The sequence below is a fragment of the Pseudonaja textilis genome, chromosome 2 (assembly GCF_049901715.1).
Source record: "Pseudonaja textilis isolate UNSWEBS1 chromosome 2, rPseTex1.2, whole genome shotgun sequence".
In the NCBI taxonomy this organism is placed as follows: domain Eukaryota; kingdom Metazoa; phylum Chordata; class Lepidosauria; order Squamata; family Elapidae; genus Pseudonaja; species Pseudonaja textilis.
The window spans coordinates 23,910,202-23,916,201 of NC_141991.1; the positions used below are offsets into that span (position 1 = coordinate 23,910,202).

A 6,000-nucleotide genomic window follows, 5' to 3' on the forward strand; every position below is an offset into this window, starting at 1 on the left:
AAACATTCTTTTCAGAGAACTCTTAGGCATAGCTGAACCAGTTTTATCCCAAAATATTACCTGTGAAAAAAGGACATTTCAAGGCCTTTGCATGAGTTACATTGTGTGCTGTTTATTATCTGTTTTCAGTTATTTTCTATGATTTGCAGTTTGAGCTCCAATTATTATTATTTTAACCAAGAGATCCCTATTGAGAGGTTCCAAACAGAGATTGCGGTGACATGGTTATGACACCAGTGTCACTTACGAAACTAAATTTGACTCGATTAGGTCACCACAAAACCAAATCAAAATAAAGAGTAGAACAGTTGCACAGATCCTGAATTGTCTTCCAAATCGCACCAGAAATTTACCTGATATTTCAAAGCTACTATAAATGAAAAGGACTTTTTCTTTGTTCTCTTTGAGGAATAAACATCTAGTCATCTTTCACAAGAGAACAACCATGAAAAGAAGAGCAATTCACGTTTGTACCTTGGGGCTTGCTATATTTGTGGAAAGGCTTATACATCCTTGACCAAACTGCATGTTTCAGTAAATCTCTACATGAACAGAAGCTAAAACAAGTTTTATATCAGTGTTTTTCAATCTTGGCAATCCTGGCCATGCAGCCCAGTCCAGCCCAATCCAGCTAGCCCCACTGAAGCTAAGCAATCAATTTCATATCTATCCCCCTGGAAGAAAGCATGGAGACATCTGGAAAAGGGACTCATCAAGTGTATAAAGAATTCTTTATGCAGCCATGCTGGTTTCATCTGAGATCTCTTGTTTTTCCTGTCTCAGTGGTATTGTGGTAGCCTGGACATTTATAATATCATTTTTCAAAGTTTCCCAAATATCTTGAGTTGGTTTCCCTCTTAGGATTTCCATCCATGGAATTGTTCTTAAACTCTCTCTAAATGTGTTGAAGTCAGCTCTCTTAAAGTCTAAGCCACTTGTCTGGAGTGATATTATAGCAGGGGTGGGCAAACTTTTTGGCTCTGGGGCCTCATTGACTTTTAAAATTTGACAGACGGGCCGCCACCTGGTGTCGAAATGCCTGTCATTACAAGTCAAAATCAAATGAATGCAATCATTCAATCATTCACATCAAACCTTAATTCTGTACAAACCTTCGGCGGGCCGGATTAAAAAGACCAATGGGCCGGATGTGGCCCGCGGGCCGTAGTTTGCCCACCCCTGTATTATAGGGTCTCCTGCTTTGGTACTGTAGGGGTTTGGATTAGAAGACTCCCAAGGTCCTTTCCAATTCTGTTATTCAAAATAACAGGACGATACCTTATACTATTCCAGACAAGTGGTTGTCCTGTCTCTTCTTAGAAGCCTCCAGTGATTAGGCACCCACAACTTCTGAGAAGGCAAGCTGTTCCACTGGTTAATTATTAGGAAATTTCTCCTTAGTTCTAAGCTGCTTCTCTCCTGGATTAATTTCCATCCACTGTTTCTTCTGGTGCTTTGGAAAATAGGTTGACACCCTTCTTCTTTGTGGCAACCCCTCAAATATAGGAACACTACTATCGTGTCACCCCTAAATCCCCTTTACACTAGACTAGACATATCAAATTCCTGCAACAGTCCTTCATATATATTTAGACTCCAGTCCCCTAATCATATTTGTTGCTCTTTTCTGCATTCTTCCTAGAGTCTCTACATTTGTTTTATAATACGGTGACCAAAACTGGATGCAGTGTTCTACATGTGGTCTTACTAAGGCTTTATAAAGCAATACTTTTGATTCTATGATATTCATGTAATCTTGAATCTGTGTGCCTTGGGTGCAAATCAAACCAGAAGTCACCCATAGAAATTTTTTAACCCAAGTCTCCTCTTTTGAAACGGTTCTGGGTGACTTGTCCACATTTAAACCCTGCTCATTAACAACTTCTGGATTTTACCTACAGAATGACTTAAAAGCTGTCATAAAAGAGGCTAATCTATAATTTCTTAGACACAGCAGGGCCAGCTGCTCTCTTCCAACCCTTGTCATCTCCTTAATCCCTTTTTAATAATGCCTCTTTTACCTTTATGAAGTGCAGCTGAGCTTTTAGAAGCAACATTTTTCTTTGTATCAATCATGGGGTCTCTGTCTTTTGTGGGTGGGTGACTTCTATTTTACTTAAAAGATGTAGATGTATATCCATTCCCCAAATCGTCAAACAATAAAAAAAAAATTCTCCCTGTTTTCCCTTTTCTCTTTCTCACTGACCTAGATGACAGGAAATCCTATCCTGCACCTGGCCCACAGCTTTAAAATTAGATTTAACACACATGTAAAAAAAATGCAGTGAACTTTTAAATATAAATCAGCCCCCTCCTTCTGGTTGTCTCTTAACCACATACCTTCAAAGAAATTATATTTTTACTCCCAGCAAATTACCTAGGAGAAAAAAAAAATGACAAGAGTAATCTATTTTTTTCACAGCTGGTCGGTTGGCCAGAGTTTCTCATCAAGGCATACATGCTGTTTGCTTCCCAGATGGACAGCCTGGATGAGTAACAAATCCTCAGAGCCCGGGACACAAGGTGGAAATTATGCTGCTAGTGCTTCTCATTTTACACAGGTCTTGCACATTGGTAATTGCAGATGGCCTTCTTCCAATGAAGACCTACCGGGATAGGATCCTCTGTCTTGTCAGAATGGCTCCCATTAAGGTCTCAGCTGGAATTAAAATGAGAGATTTGGAATAATTACAGGAAACTTCTCTCTCTCTCTCTCTTTCTCCCCCACCCTCCCTCCCTCCCTCCCTCTCCCTCCCTCCCTCCCTCTCTCTGTAAGAGAGAGAGAAAAACCGGTAAGGAAAAGAAATCAAATCATGTAACTCCAAGGAATGAAAACCACTTCACCTCTAATGGGAGAATGTGGTAGATTGGAAATTGTCCATGTAATTGTTGGTAAGGGAGAAAAAAAAATCTAATTTGTGAAAGGGGGCAGGGTATGGATTTATTGTTTTTTTTTCAAAAAGGGATAGGATATTTTTAAAATATACCTGTGAGGATGAAATTTCAATTGCTTTTATTTTCCTTCTACCTTTGCTACAGTTAGGGGTTTACACTTCTGGGAGATGTAAAAGTAAAGAAGTTCCCCGTGGATTTTCTTCTGCTATTCATTGCTAACTATAGGGAGCAGTGTTCATCTCCATTTCAGCTTGATGCCACAGAACGCTGTTACCTTTGGGAGAGGAATAGGGTACAATTTTTTTTTTTAAATTTGTCAATTGCTTACAAGATAATAGGTATAAGTAAAAACATAGTTATGAATACATGGATACATATAAGAAAAATAAAAAATATATAAAAGAAACAACAGGACAGGGACAGTAGGCACATTGGTGCGGTTAGGCACCCCCCCTACAGACCTCTTAGGAAAGGGGTGAGGTCTATAGTAGACAGTCCAAGGTTAAAATTTTTGAGGTTTGGAGAAGAAACCACAGAGTCAGGTAGAGTATTGACATTGACCACTCTGTTGCTGAAGTATTTCCTTCAATCAAGTTTGGTGCGATTAACCTTGAGTTTGTATCTGTTGTTTGCTCTTGTGTTGTTATGGTTGAAGCTGAAGTATTCATTGGCAGGTAGGACATTGCAATGTATGATTTTATATACTAAGATCGGACCAAAGGCAGTGTAGTTCTAGGTTTTCTAGGTCTAGAATTTCAAGTCTGGTGGCCTAAGGTATTCTGCAATGAGTAGAGGAGTGGAAAACTCTTCTTGTGAAATATTTCTGGACTTTCTCAACTGTGTTATTATCAGATATGTAATGTGGGTTCCAGACTGATGAGCTGTATTTGAGTATTGGTCTAGCAAATGTTTTATATGCTCTAGTTATTAGTGTAATATTACCAGAGAAAAAGCTACGTAAGATTAGGTTAACAACTCTTAACGCCTTTTTGGCTATATAGTTTGTACATATGTATGTAATTTGAATAAAGAAGCAAGGTGTGGATTAATTGGCGCGAATGCCAGCCATGCAGCTCAATTGAAGGACATTTATTTTGTTAGAATTCCTCGGCTCTTTTTCAGGAAGTTGCAATTTCTGCAGCTGTTTGTGCAACTGATTGTGTTACTAATGATTTTTTTTTTGAGGAGCGGGATTCCTTCCTGAGAGATACCGGATGCCAAAGTAATGACCCTTGTTATTAGATGCAGAGCAATCGTAACTGTGCAGATCTAAGCATCATGTTTGTCAAGGCCATCCATCTAATACTTCCAGAAGCTGCCAGACAGAACCTGCTCTTTGGTCACTTCTTGACTGTGCCCTGATTGCTTTACAGTGTTAGTGAGGGATGGTGGTCTTTTAACAATTCCATAATTCCTTGTGGAGTAGAGTCTTGAATGGAGCTGAGTGTTTACTGGCCAGATGCCCTTCTTGTTGCCAATGAGGGGTTTTTTCCCCAGCAGATATATTCTCAGTGTGCCCAGAGGGAGAAAAATCTGCCTCTACCTAAGATCAAACTCACAGCCTCCTGATTGTGAGATGAGAGCTCCACCTCTAGGCCACCGCCCCACCCACTTGTTATCAGTTGAATGTCTATGGTTATTATGTCCATTGTTATCAGTTGCTTCCTCTCCCTTCCGCCCCCTTTCATGCCTTTTACCTGTCAACTGGTACAATTTCTGAACTTGAGTTTAGCACTCTTTCAGAGGCATGCTATCTATAGCTGTGTTAAGAAATTGTCCAACTGATAGGTCACAGATACAGATGAAAAATTGTACCAAGCAGGACTATAGCAAGAGGTCTCTCTATTTTCACTTTATGTCTACCTTAATAGTATCATCTGTTAAGCCATCTGACAAGTGGCTAAACACTCTGCTCCATATCACCTTAAGGAAAGTGATGATTGTTGTTTTTCCACTGGGAGGTGATGCTTTGGAGATAGGTGTAAGATATAGATAGCTGCAGATGGTAGATGTAGATATATATATATAGATGTACAGAGATAGATAAATATAGAGATGAGATAGAGAGATAGAGAGATGTAAAAAGATAGATAGACAGATATAGAGACATAGATAGAGAGATACAACAGAGAGACAGAAAATAGAATATGAATAGCAAAGGTCAAATCTACTGAAATCAGGGCAGGAAGACTACCAGAAGGAACTATATTTGCTTAGATCAGTGTTTTCCAACCCTGATAACTTTAAAAAGTGTAGATTTCAACTTTCAGAGTTATCCAGCCAGCATGCTGAACGGGGAATTGTGGAAGTTGAAGTCCACACTTCTTAAAGTTGTTGAAGTTAGAAATATTGACCTAGATTGTAGATTATTAGTGTTGGGTTGAAGCACTCAGCCCTAAATTTTGGTCTGGAAGGACTTGGACCTGGGCAGAAATGGATATTCCCAAAGCACAAGACTCTCAGAACTTCTGATTTATACTGTAAACTTTATTAGGAAGAAAGTGTAAAAGCATAAAAATTCTAAAAAAATATTATTCTTTCAAATGAGAACTCTATGTATAGGCACCTTAAAATGGCAAGATTCCATTTGTTTGCCTTTTCTTGTGCTCCTTTGGTGTTTCTTTGGTGAAAGTGTGGCTGTCTGTAGAATATTTTTGGAAACAGCTACCAGTCTTCTCATTAATATGAGAACCAACTCTCACACTACAAGGACAAAAATGTCCCTGTTAGATTGAATGAATCATGTGGTGGAACTTCAGAACCTTAAACTTAACAAAGAGCAGATTTCACTGCTAATATGATTTTCAAAATCAGAGTGAAGGGAGTATAACCTGGCATAGTAACAATGAAGGGAAATATTTTCCTTTTCTTAGGATAGGTGAGAGAAAGAATGACCTAACTGACACAATGATATGGCTACAGAAAGTGAAGAAATAAATAGGTTGTCTATTTGTTATGAATCCTTCCCTCTGTGTGGGTCGCCAGGTACACTGCTACAGTTACTTATAAGCTATTATTATTGCTTAATGAGATGGCTGCTAATTTACAGCAGATGACACGATCATCATCGCAGTCAAAGCATGATCAACAATCACTAGGACATTA

At 38.9% G+C, this 6,000-nt stretch overlaps 1 long non-coding RNA gene across 1 annotated transcript in view; it reads left to right on the top strand.

Annotated features, from left to right (window-relative positions):
* The window catches only part of LOC148126811 (uncharacterized), a 56,400-nt gene extending 50,794 nt beyond the window's left edge, over window positions 1-5,606 (top strand). The window contains exon 3 of the long non-coding RNA XR_015741590.1: window positions 4,081-5,606. This is a non-coding gene — a long non-coding RNA (uncharacterized LOC148126811). The remainder of the gene's footprint in view (window positions 1-4,080) is intronic.
* Window positions 5,607-6,000: the final 394 nt, after the last annotated feature.